We start from the raw sequence: 13546 nt of genomic DNA, 5'->3' as shown, positions 1-13546 counted from the left end.
TGTAAACTTACCATATCAAGGTTGTCCATTGTACAAATACTTTGAGATGAGACAGTTACATTTGATCACAAAGTTGATGCTAAGGTAAACTTACCATATCAAGGTTGTCCATTGCACAAATACTATAAGATGAGGCAGTTATATTTGATCTCAAAGTTGATGCTAAGGTAAACTTACCATATCAAGGTTGTCCATTGCACAAATACTATAAGATGAGACAGTTATATTTGATCTCAAAGTTGATGCTAACATAAACTTACCATATCAAGGTTGTCCATTGCACAAATACTTTGAGATGAGACAGTTACATTTGATCTCAAAGTTGATTCTAATGTAAACTTACCATATCAAGGTTGTCCATTGCACAAATACTTTGAGATGAGACAGTTACATTTGATCTCAAAGTTGCTTCTAATGTAAACTTACCATATCAAGGTTGTCCATTGCACAAATACTTTGAGATGAGACAGTTACAATTGATCTCAAAGTTGATTCTAACGTAAACTTACCATATCAAGGTTGTCCATTGCACAAATACTTTGAGATGAGACAGTTACATTTGATCTCAAAGTTGATTCTAATGTAAACTTACCATATCAAGGTTGTCCATTGCACAAATACTTTGAGATGAGACAGTTACATTCGATCTCAAAGTTGATTCTAACGTAAACTTACCATATCAAGGTTGTCCATTGCACAAATACCTTGAGATGAGAAAGTTACATTTGATCTCAAAGTTGATGCTAAGGTAAACTTACCATATCAAGGTTGTCCATTGCACAAATACCTTGAGATGAGACAGTTACATTTGATCTCAAAGTCGATGCTAACATAAACTTACCATATCAAGGTTGTCCATTGCACAAATACCTTGAGATGAGACAGTTACATTTGATCTCAAAGTTGATGCTAAGGCAAACTTACCATATCAAGGTTGTCCATTGCACAAATACCTTGAGATGAGACAGTAACATTTGATCTCAAAGTTGATGCTAATGTAAACTTACCATATCAAGGTTGTCCATTGCACAAATACTTTGAGATGAGATAGTTACATTTGATCCCAAAGTTGATGCTAACGTAAACTTACCATAATCAAGGTTGCCCATTGCACAAATACTTTGAGATGAGACAGTTACATTTTATCTCAAAGTTGATGCTAATGTAAACTTACCATAATCAAGGTTGCCCATTGCACAAATACTTTAAGATGAGACAGTTACATTTGATCTCAAAGTTGATGCTAATGTAAACTTTCTATAATCAAGGTTGTCCATTGCACAAATACTTTGAGATGAGACAGTTACATTTGATCTCAAAGTTGATGCTAATGTAAACTTACCATATCAAGGTTGTCCATTGCACAAATACTTTGAGATGAGACAGTTACATTTGATCTCAAAGTTGATGCTAATGTAAACTTACCATATCAAGGTTGTCCATTGCACAAATACTTTGAGATGAGACAGTTACATTTGATCTCAAAGTTGATGCTAATGTAAACTTACCATATCAAGGTTGTCCATTGCGCAAATACTTTGTGATGAGACAGTTACATTTGATCTCAAAGTTGATGCTAACGTAAACGTACCATATCAAGGTTGTCCATTGCACATTGCACAAATACTTTGAGATAAAATATTTGATCTCAAAGTTGATGCTAAGGTAAACTTACCATATCACAAATACTTTGAGATGAGATAGTTACATTTGATCCCAAAGTTGATGCTAACGTAAACTTACCATAATCAAGGTTGCCCATTGCACAAATACTTTGAGATGAGACAGTTACATTTGATCTCAAAGTTGATGCTAATGTAAACTTACCATATCAAGGTTGTCCATTGTACAAATACTTTGAGATGAGACAGTTACATTTGATCTCAAAGTTGATGCTAAGGTAAACTTACCATATCAAGGTTGTCCATTGCACAAATACCTTGAGATGAGACAGTTACATTTGATCTCAAAGTTGATGCTAACGTAAACTTACCATATCAAGGTTGTCCATTGCACAAATACCTTGAGATGAGACAGTAACATTTGATCTCAAAGTTGATGCTAACGTAAACTTACCATATCAAGGTTGTCCATTGCACAAATACCTTGAGATGAGACAGTAACATTTGATCTCAAAGTTGATGCTAACGTAAACTTACCATATCAAGGTTGTCCATTGCACAAATACTTTACGACGAGACAGTTGCATTTGATCTCAAAGTTGATGCTAACGTAAACTTACCTTATCAATGTTGTACATTGCACAAATACCTTGAGATGAGACAGTTACATTTGATCTCAAAGTTGATGCTAATGTAAACTTACCATATCAAGGTTGTCCATTGCACAAATACTTTGTGATGAGACAGTTACATTTGATCTCAAAGTTGATGCTAACGTAAACGTACCATATCAAGGTTGTCCATTGCACATTGCACAAATACTTTGAGATAAAATATTTGATCTCAAAGTTGATGCTAAGGTAAACTTACCATATCACAAATACTTTGAGATGAGATAGTTACATTTGATCCCAAAGTTGATGCTAACGTAAACTTACCATAATCAAGGTTGCCCATTGCACAAATACTTTGAGATGAGACAGTTACATTTGATCTCAAAGTTGATGCTAATGTAAACTTTCTATAATCAAGGTTGCCCATTGCACAAATACTTTGAGATGAGACAGTTACATTTGATCTCAAAGTTGATTCTAATGTAAACTTACCATATCAAGGTTGTCCATTGCACAAATACTTTTGAGATGAGACAGTTACATTTGATCTGAAAGTTGATTCTAATGTAAACTTACCATATCAAGGTTGCCCATTGCACAAATACTTTGAGATGAGACAGTTACAATTGATCTCAAAGTTGATTCTAATGTAAACTTACCATATCAAGGTTGTCCATTGCACAAATACTTTGAGATGAGACAGTTACATTTGATCTCAAAGTTGATGCTAATGTAAACTTACCATATCAAGGTTGTACATTGCACAAATACTTTGAGATGAGTCAGTTACAATTGATCTCAAAGTTGATGCTAATGTAAATTTACCTCTCAAGGTTGTACATTGCACAAATACTTCGAGATGAGACAGTTACATTTGATATCAAAGTTGATGCTAATGTAAACTTACCATATCAAGGTTGTCCATTGCACAAATACTTTGAGATGGGACAGTTACATTTGATCTCAAAGTTGATGCTAATGTACACTTACCATATCAAGGTTGTCCATTGCACAAATACTTTGAGATGAGTCAGTTACAATTGATCTCAAAGTTGATGCTAATGTAAATTTACCATATCAAGGTTGTACATTGCACAAATACTTCGAGATGAGACAGTTACATTTGATATCAAAGTTGATGCTAACGTAAACTTACCATATCAAGGTTGTCCATTGCACAAATACTTTAAGATGAGACAGTTACATTTGATCTCAAAGTTGATGCTAATGTAAACTTACCATATCAAGGTTGTCCATTGCACAAATACTTTAAGATGAGACAGTTACATTTGATCTCAAAGTTGATGCTAATGTAAACTTACCATAATCAAGGTTGCCCATTGCACAAATACTTTGAGATGAGACACTTACATTTGATCTCAAAGTTGATGCTAATGTAAACTTACCATATCAAGGTTGCCCATTGCACAAATACTTTGAGATGAGACAGTTACATTTGATCTCAAAGTTGATGCTAATGTAAACTTACCATATCAAGGTTGCCCATTGCACAAATACTTTAAGATGAGACAGTTACATTTGATCTCAAAGTTGATGCTAATGTAAACTTTCTATAATCAAGGTTGTCCATTGCACAAATACTTTGAGATGAGAAAGTTACATTTGATCTCAAAGTTGATGCTAATGTAAACTTACCATATCAAGGTTGTCCATTGCACAAATACTTTAAGATGAGACAGTTACATTTGATCTCAAAGTTGATGCTAATGTAAACTTTCTATAATCAAGGTTGTCCATTGCACAAATACTTTGAGATGAGACAGTTACATTTGATCTCAAAGTTGATTCTAATGTAAACTTACCATATCAAGGTTGTCCATTGCACAAATACTTTGAGATGAGATAGTTACATTTGATCCCAAAGTTGATGCTAACGTAAACTTACCATAATCAAGGTTGCCCATTGCACAAATACTTTGAGATGAGACAGTTACATTTTATCTCAAAGTTGATGCTAATGTAAACTTACCATAATCAAGGTTGCCCATTGCACAAATACTTTAAGATGAGACAGTTACATTTGATCTCAAAGTTGATGCTAACGTAAACGTACCATATCAAGGTTGTCCATTGCACATTGCACAAATACTTTGAGATAAAATATTTGATCTCAAAGTTGATGCTAAGGTAAACTTACCATATCACAAATACTTTGAGATGAGATAGTTACATTTGATCCCAAAGTTGATGCTAACGTAAACTTACCATAATCAAGGTTGCCCATTGCACAAATACTTTGAGATGAGACAGTTACATTTGATCTCAAAGTTGATGCTAATGTAAACTTACCATATCAAGGTTGTCCATTGTACAAATACTTTGAGATGAGACAGTTACATTTGATCTCAAAGTTGATGCTAAGGTAAACTTACCATATCAAGGTTGTCCATTGCACAAATACTTTGAGATGAGACAGTTACATTTGATCTCAAAGTTGATGCTAACGTAAACTTACCATATCAAGGTTGTCCATTGCACAAATACCTTGAGATGAGACAGTAACATTTGATCTCAAAGTTGATGCTAACGTAAACGTACCATATCAAGGTTGTCCATTGCACAAATAACCTTGAGATGAGACAGTAACATTTGATCTCAAAGTTGATGCTAACGTAAACTTACCATATCAAGGTTGTCCATTGCACAAATACCTTGAGATGAGACAGTAACATTTGATCTCAAAGTTGATGCTAACGTAAACTTACCATATCAAGGTTGTCCATTGCACAAATACCTTGAGATGAGACAGTAACATTTGATCTCAAAGTTGATGCTAACGTAAACTTACCATATCAAGGTTGTCCATTGCACAAATACTTTACGATGAGACAGTTGCATTTGATCTCAAAGTTGATGCTAACGTAAACTTACCTTATCAATATTGTACATTGCACAAATACCTTGAGATGAGACAGTTACATTTGATCTCAAAGTTGATGCTAATGTAAACTTACCATATCAAGGTTGTCCATTGCACAAATACTTTGTGATGAGACAGTTACATTTGATCTCAAAGTTGATGCTAACGTAAACGTACCATATCAAGGTTGTCCATTGCACATTGCACAAATACTTTGAGATAAAATATTTGATCTCAAAGTTGATGCTAAGGTAAACTTACCATATCACAAATACTTTGAGATGAGATAGTTACATTTGATCCCAAAGTTGATGCTAACGTAAACTTACCATAATCAAGGTTGCCCATTGCACAAATACTTTGAGATGAGACAGTTACATTTGATCTCAAAGTTGATGCTAATGTAAACTTTCTATAATCAAGGTTGCCCATTGCACAAATACTTTGAGATGAGACAGTTACATTTGATCTCAAAGTTGATTCTAATGTAAACTTACCATATCAAGGTTGTCCATTGCACAAATACTTTGAGATGAGACAGTTACATTTGATCTCAAAGTTGATTCTAATGTAAACTTACCATATCAAGGTTGCCCATTGCACAAATACTTTGAGATGAGACAGTTACAATTGATCTCAAAGTTGATTCTAATGTAAACTTACCATATCAAGGTTATCCATTGCACAAATACTTTGAGATGAGACAGTTACATTTGATCTCAAAGTTGATGCTAATGTAAACTTACCATATCAAGGTTGTACATTGCACAAATACTTTGAGATGAGTCAGTTACAATTGATCTCAAAGTTGATGCTAATGTAAATTTACCTCTCAAGGTTGTACATTGCACAAATACTTCGAGATGAGACAGTTACATTTGATATCAAAGTTGATGCTAATGTAAACTTACCATATCAAGGTTGTCCATTGCACAAATACTTTGAGATGAGACAGTTACATTTGATCTCAAAGTTGATGCTAATGTACACTTACCATATCAAGGTTGTCCATTGCACAAATACTTTGAGATGAGTCAGTTACAATTGATCTCAAAGTTGATGCTAATGTAAATTTACCATATCAAGGTTGTACATTGCACAAATACTTCGAGATGAGACAGTTACATTTGATATCAAAGTTGATGCTAACGTAAACTTACCATATCAAGGTTGTCCATTGCACAAATACTTTAAGATGAGACAGTTACATTTGATCTCAAAGTTGATGCTAATGTAAACTTACCATATCAAGGTTGTCCATTGCACAAATACTTTAAGATGAGACAGTTACATTTGATCTCAAAGTTGATGCTAATGTAAACTTACCATAATCAAGGTTGCCCATTGCACAAATACTTTGAGATGAGACACTTACATTTGATCTCAAAGTTGATGCTAATGTAAACTTACCATATCAAGGTTGCCCATTGCACAAATACTTTGAGATGAGACAGTTACATTTGATCTCAAAGTTGATGCTAATGTAAACTTACCATATCAAGGTTGCCCATTGCACAAATACTTTAAGATGAGACAGTTACATTTGATCTCAAAGTTGATGCTAATGTAAACTTTCTATAATCAAGGTTGTCCATTGCACAAATACTTTGAGATGAGAAAGTTACATTTGATCTCAAAGTTGATGCTAATGTAAACTTACCATATCAAGGTTGTCCATTGCACAAATACTTTGAGATGAGACAGTTACATTTGATCTCAAAGTTGATGCTAATGTACACTTACCATATCAAGGTTGTCCATTGCACAAATACTTTGAGATGAGTCAGTTACAATTGATCTCAAAGTTGATGCTAATGTAAATTTACCATATCAAGGTTGTACATTGCACAAATACTTCGAGATGAGACAGTTACATTTGATATCAAAGTTGATGCTAACGTAAACTTACCATATCAAGGTTGTCCATTGCACAAATACTTTAAGATGAGACAGTTACATTTGATCTCAAAGTTGATGCTAATGTAAACTTACCTAATCAAGGTTGTCCATTGCACAAATACTTTGAGATGAGAAAGTTACATTTGATCTCAAAGTTGATGCTAATGTAAACTTACCATATCAAGGTTGTCCATTGCACAAATACTTTGAGATGAGACAGTTACATTTGATCTCAAAGTTGATGCTAATGTACACTTACCATATCAAGGTTGTCCATTGCACAAATACTTTGAGATGAGTCAGTTACAATTGATCTCAAAGTTGATGCTAATGTAAATTTACCATATCAAGGTTGTACATTGCACAAATACTTCGAGATGAGACAGTTACATTTGATATCAAAGTTGATGCTAACGTAAACTTACCATATCAAGGTTGTCCATTGCACAAATACTTTAAGATGAGACAGTTACATTTGATCTCAAAGTTGATGCTAATGTAAACTTACCATATCAAGGTTGTCCATTGCACAAATACTTTAAGATGAGACAGTTACATTTGATCTCAAAGTTGATGCTAATGTAAACTTACCATAATCAAGGTTGCCCATTGCACAAATACTTTGAGATGAGACACTTACATTTGATCTCAAAGTTGATGCTAATGTAAACTTACCATATCAAGGTTGCCCATTGCACAAATACTTTGAGATGAGACAGTTACATTTGATCTCAAAGTTGATGCTAATGTAAACTTACCATATCAAGGTTGCCCATTGCACAAATACTTTAAGATGAGACAGTTACATTTGATCTCAAAGTTGATGCTAATGTAAACTTTCTATAATCAAGGTTGTCCATTGCACAAATACTTTGAGATGAGAAAGTTACATTTGATCTCAAAGTTGATGCTAATGTAAACTTACCATATCAAGGTTGTCCATTGCACAAATACTTTAAGATGAGACAGTTACATTTGATCTCAAAGTTGATGCTAATGTAAACTTTCTATAATCAAGGTTGTCCATTGCACAAATACTTTGAGATGAGACAGTTACATTTGATCTCAAAGTTGATTCTAATGTAAACTTACCATATCAAGGTTGTCCATTGCACAAATATATACTTTGAGATGAGATAGTTACATTTGATCCCAAAGTTGATGCTAACGTAAACTTACCATAATCAAGGTTGCCCATTGCACAAATACTTTGAGATGAGACAGTTACATTTTATCTCAAAGTTGATGCTAATGTAAACTTACCATAATCAAGGTTGCCCATTGCACAAATACTTTGAGATGAGACAGTTACATTTGATCTCAAAGTTGATGCTAACGTAAACGTACCATATCAAGGTTGTCCATTGCACATTGCACAAATACTTTGAGATAAAATATTTGATCTCAAAGTTGATGCTAAGGTAAACTTACCATATCACAAATACTTTGAGATGAGATAGTTACATTTGATCCCAAAGTTGATGCTAACGTAAACTTACCATAATCAAGGTTGCCCATTGCACAAATACTTTGAGATGAGACAGTTACATTTGATCTCAAAGTTGATGCTAATGTAAACTTTCTATAATCAAGGTTGTCCATTGCACAAATACTTTGAGATGAGACAGTTACATTTGATCTCAAAGTTGATGCTAATGTAAACTTACCATATCAAGGTTGTCCATTGTACAAATACTTTGAGATGAGACAGTTACATTTGATCTCAAAGTTGATGCTAAGGTAAACTTACCATATCAAGGTTGTCCATTGCACAAATACCTTGAGATGAGACAGTTACATTTGATCTCAAAGTTGATGCTAACGTAAACTTACCATATCAAGGTTGTCCATTGCACAAATACCTTGAGATGAGACAGTAACATTTGATCTCAAAGTTGATGCTAACGTAAACTTACCATATCAAGGTTGTCCATTGCACAAATACCTTGAGATGAGACAGTAACATTTGATCTCAAAGTTGATGCTAACGTAAACTTACCATATCAAGGTTGTCCATTGCACAAATACTTTACGATGAGACAGTTGCATTTGATCTCAAAGTTGATGCTAACGTAAACTTACCTTATCAATGTTGTACATTGCACAAATACCTTGAGATGAGACAGTTACATTTGATCTCAAAGTTGATGCTAATGTAAACTTACCATATCAAGGTTGTCCATTGCACAATAATACTTTGTGATGAGACAGTTACATTTGATCTCAAAGTTGATGCTAACGTAAACGTACCATATCAAGGTTGTCCATTGCACATTGCACAAATACTTTGAGATAAAATATTTGATCTCAAAGTTGATGCTAAGGTAAACTTACCATATCACAAATACTTTGAGATGAGATAGTTACATTTGATCCCAAAGTTGATGCTAACGTAAACTTACCATAATCAAGGTTGCCCATTGCACAAATACTTTGAGATGAGACAGTTACATTTGATCTCAAAGTTGATGCTAATGTAAACTTTCTATAATCAAGGTTGCCCATTGCACAAATACTTTGAGATGAGACAGTTACATTTGATCTCAAAGTTGATTCTAATGTAAACTTACCATATCAAGGTTGTCCATTGCACAAATACTTTGAGATGAGACAGTTACATTTGATCTCAAAGTTGATTCTAATGTAAACTTACCATATCAAGGTTGCCCATTGCACAAATACTTTGAGATGAGACAGTTACAATTGATCTCAAAGTTGATTCTAATGTAAACTTACCATATCAAGGTTGTCCATTGCACAAATACTTTGAGATGAGACAGTTACATTTGATCTCAAAGTTGATGCTAATGTAAACTTACCATATCAAGGTTGTACATTGCACAAATACTTTGAGATGAGTCAGTTACAATTGATCTCAAAGTTGATGCTAATGTAAATTTACCTCTCAAGGTTGTACATTGCACAAATACTTCGAGATGAGACAGTTACATTTGATATCAAAGTTGATGCTAATGTAAACTTACCATATCAAGGTTGTCCATTGCACAAATACTTTGAGATGAGACAGTTACATTTGATCTCAAAGTTGATGCTAATGTACACTTACCATATCAAGGTTGTCCATTGCACAAATACTTTGAGATGAGTCAGTTACAATTGATCTCAAAGTTGATGCTAATGTAAATTTACCATATCAAGGTTGTACATTGCACAAATACTTCGAGATGAGACAGTTACATTTGATATCAAAGTTGATGCTAACGTAAACTTACCATATCAAGGTTGTCCATTGCACAAATACTTTAAGATGAGACAGTTACATTTGATCTCAAAGTTGATGCTAATGTAAACTTACCATATCAAGGTTGTCCATTGCACAAATACTTTAAGATGAGACAGTTACATTTGATCTCAAAGTTGATGCTAATGTAAACTTACCATAATCAAGGTTGCCCATTGCACAAATACTTTGAGATGAGACACTTACATTTGATCTCAAAGTTGATGCTAATGTAAACTTACCATATCAAGGTTGCCCATTGCACAAATACTTTGAGATGAGACAGTTACATTTGATCTCAAAGTTGATGCTAATGTAAACTTACCATATCAAGGTTGCCCATTGCACAAATACTTTAAGATGAGACAGTTACATTTGATCTCAAAGTTGATGCTAATGTAAACTTTCTATAATCAAGGTTGTCCATTGCACAAATACTTTGAGATGAGAAAGTTACATTTGATCTCAAAGTTGATGCTAATGTAAACTTACCATATCAAGGTTGTCCATTGCACAAATACTTTAAGATGAGACAGTTACATTTGATCTCAAAGTTGATGCTAATGTAAACTTTCTATAATCAAGGTTGTCCATTGCACAAATACTTTGAGATGAGACAGTTACATTTGATCTCAAAGTTGATTCTAATGTAAACTTACCATATCAAGGTTGTCCATTGCACAAATATATACTTTGAGATGAGATAGTTACATTTGATCCCAAAGTTGATGCTAACGTAAACTTACCATAATCAAGGTTGCCCATTGCACAAATACTTTGAGATGAGACAGTTACATTTTATCTCAAAGTTGATGCTAATGTAAACTTACCATAATCAAGGTTGCCCATTGCACAAATACTTTGAGATGAGACAGTTACATTTGATCTCAAAGTTGATGCTAACGTAAACGTACCATATCAAGGTTGTCCATTGCACATTGCACAAATACTTTGAGATAAAATATTTGATCTCAAAGTTGATGCTAAGGTAAACTTACCATATCACAAATACTTTGAGATGAGATAGTTACATTTGATCCCAAAGTTGATGCTAACGTAAACTTACCATAATCAAGGTTGCCCATTGCACAAATACTTTGAGATGAGACAGTTACATTTGATCTCAAAGTTGATGCTAATGTAAACTTTCTATAATCAAGGTTGTCCATTGCACAAATACTTTGAGATGAGACAGTTACATTTGATCTCAAAGTTGATGCTAATGTAAACTTACCATATCAAGGTTGTCCATTGTACAAATACTTTGAGATGAGACAGTTACATTTGATCTCAAAGTTGATGCTAAGGTAAACTTACCATATCAAGGTTGTCCATTGCACAAATACCTTGAGATGAGACAGTTACATTTGATCTCAAAGTTGATGCTAACGTAAACTTACCATATCAAGGTTGTCCATTGCACAAATACCTTGAGATGAGACAGTAACATTTGATCTCAAAGTTGATGCTAACGTAAACTTACCATATCAAGGTTGTCCATTGCACAAATACCTTGAGATGAGACAGTAACATTTGATCTCAAAGTTGATGCTAACGTAAACTTACCATATCAAGGTTGTCCATTGCACAAATACTTTACGATGAGACAGTTGCATTTGATCTCAAAGTTGATGCTAACGTAAACTTACCTTATCAATGTTGTACATTGCACAAATACCTTGAGATGAGACAGTTACATTTGATCTCAAAGTTGATGCTAATGTAAACTTACCATATCAAGGTTGTCCATTGCACAAATACTTTGTGATGAGACAGTTACATTTGATCTCAAAGTTGATGCTAACGTAAACGTACCATATCAAGGTTGTCCATTGCACATTGCACAAATACTTTGAGATAAAATATTTGATCTCAAAGTTGATGCTAAGGTAAACTTACCATATCACAAATACTTTGAGATGAGATAGTTACATTTGATCCCAAAGTTGATGCTAACGTAAACTTACCATAATCAAGGTTGCCCATTGCACAAATACTTTGAGATGAGACAGTTACATTTGATCTCAAAGTTGATGCTAATGTAAACTTTCTATAATCAAGGTTGCCCATTGCACAAATACTTTGAGATGAGACAGTTACATTTGATCTCAAAGTTGATTCTAATGTAAACTTACCATATCAAGGTTGTCCATTGCACAAATACTTTGAGATGAGACAGTTACATTTGATCTCAAAGTTGATTCTAATGTAAACTTACCATATCAAGGTTGCCCATTGCACAAATACTTTGAGATGAGACAGTTACAATTGATCTCAAAGTTGATTCTAATGTAAACTTACCATATCAAGGTTGTCCATTGCACAAATACTTTGAGATGAGACAGTTACATTTGATCTCAAAGTTGATGCTAATGTAAACTTACCATATCAAGGTTGTACATTGCACAAATACTTTGAGATGAGTCAGTTACAATTGATCTCAAAGTTGATGCTAATGTAAATTTACCTCTCAAGGTTGTACATTGCACAAATACTTGAGATGAGACAGTTACATTTGATATCAAAGTTGATGCTAATGTAAACTTACCATATCAAGGTTGTCCATTGCACAAATACTTTGAGATGAGACAGTTACATTTGATCTCAAAGTTGATGCTAATGTACACTTACCATATCAAGGTTGTCCATTGCACAAATACTTTGAGATGAGTCAGTTACAATTGATCTCAAAGTTGATGCTAATGTAAATTTACCATATCAAGGTTGTACATTGCACAAATACTTCGAGATGAGACAGTTACATTTGATATCAAAGTTGATGCTAACGTAAACTTACCATATCAAGGTTGTCCATTGCACAAATACTTTAAGATGAGACAGTTACATTTGATCTCAAAGTTGATGCTAATGTAAACTTACCATATCAAGGTTGTCCATTGCACAAATACTTTAAGATGAGACAGTTACATTTGATCTCAAAGTTGATGCTAATGTAAACTTACCATAATCAAGGTTGCCCATTGCACAAATACTTTGAGATGAGACACTTACATTTGATCTCAAAGTTGATGCTAATGTAAACTTACCATATCAAGGTTGCCCATTGCACAAATACTTTGAGATGAGACAGTTACATTTGATCTCAAAGTTGATGCTAATGTAAACTTACCATATCAAGGTTGCCCATTGCACAAATACTTTAAGATGAGACAGTTACATTTGATCTCAAAGTTGATGCTAATGTAAACTTTCTATAATCAAGGTTGTCCATTGCACAAATACTTTGAGATGAGAAAGTTACATTTGATCTCAAAGTTGATGCTAATGT

The sequence above is a fragment of the Amphiura filiformis genome, chromosome 15, assembly GCF_039555335.1.
Source record: "Amphiura filiformis chromosome 15, Afil_fr2py, whole genome shotgun sequence".
NCBI lineage: Eukaryota > Metazoa > Echinodermata > Ophiuroidea > Amphilepidida > Amphiuridae > Amphiura > Amphiura filiformis.
Note: the sequence above shows the minus strand (reverse complement) of the source record.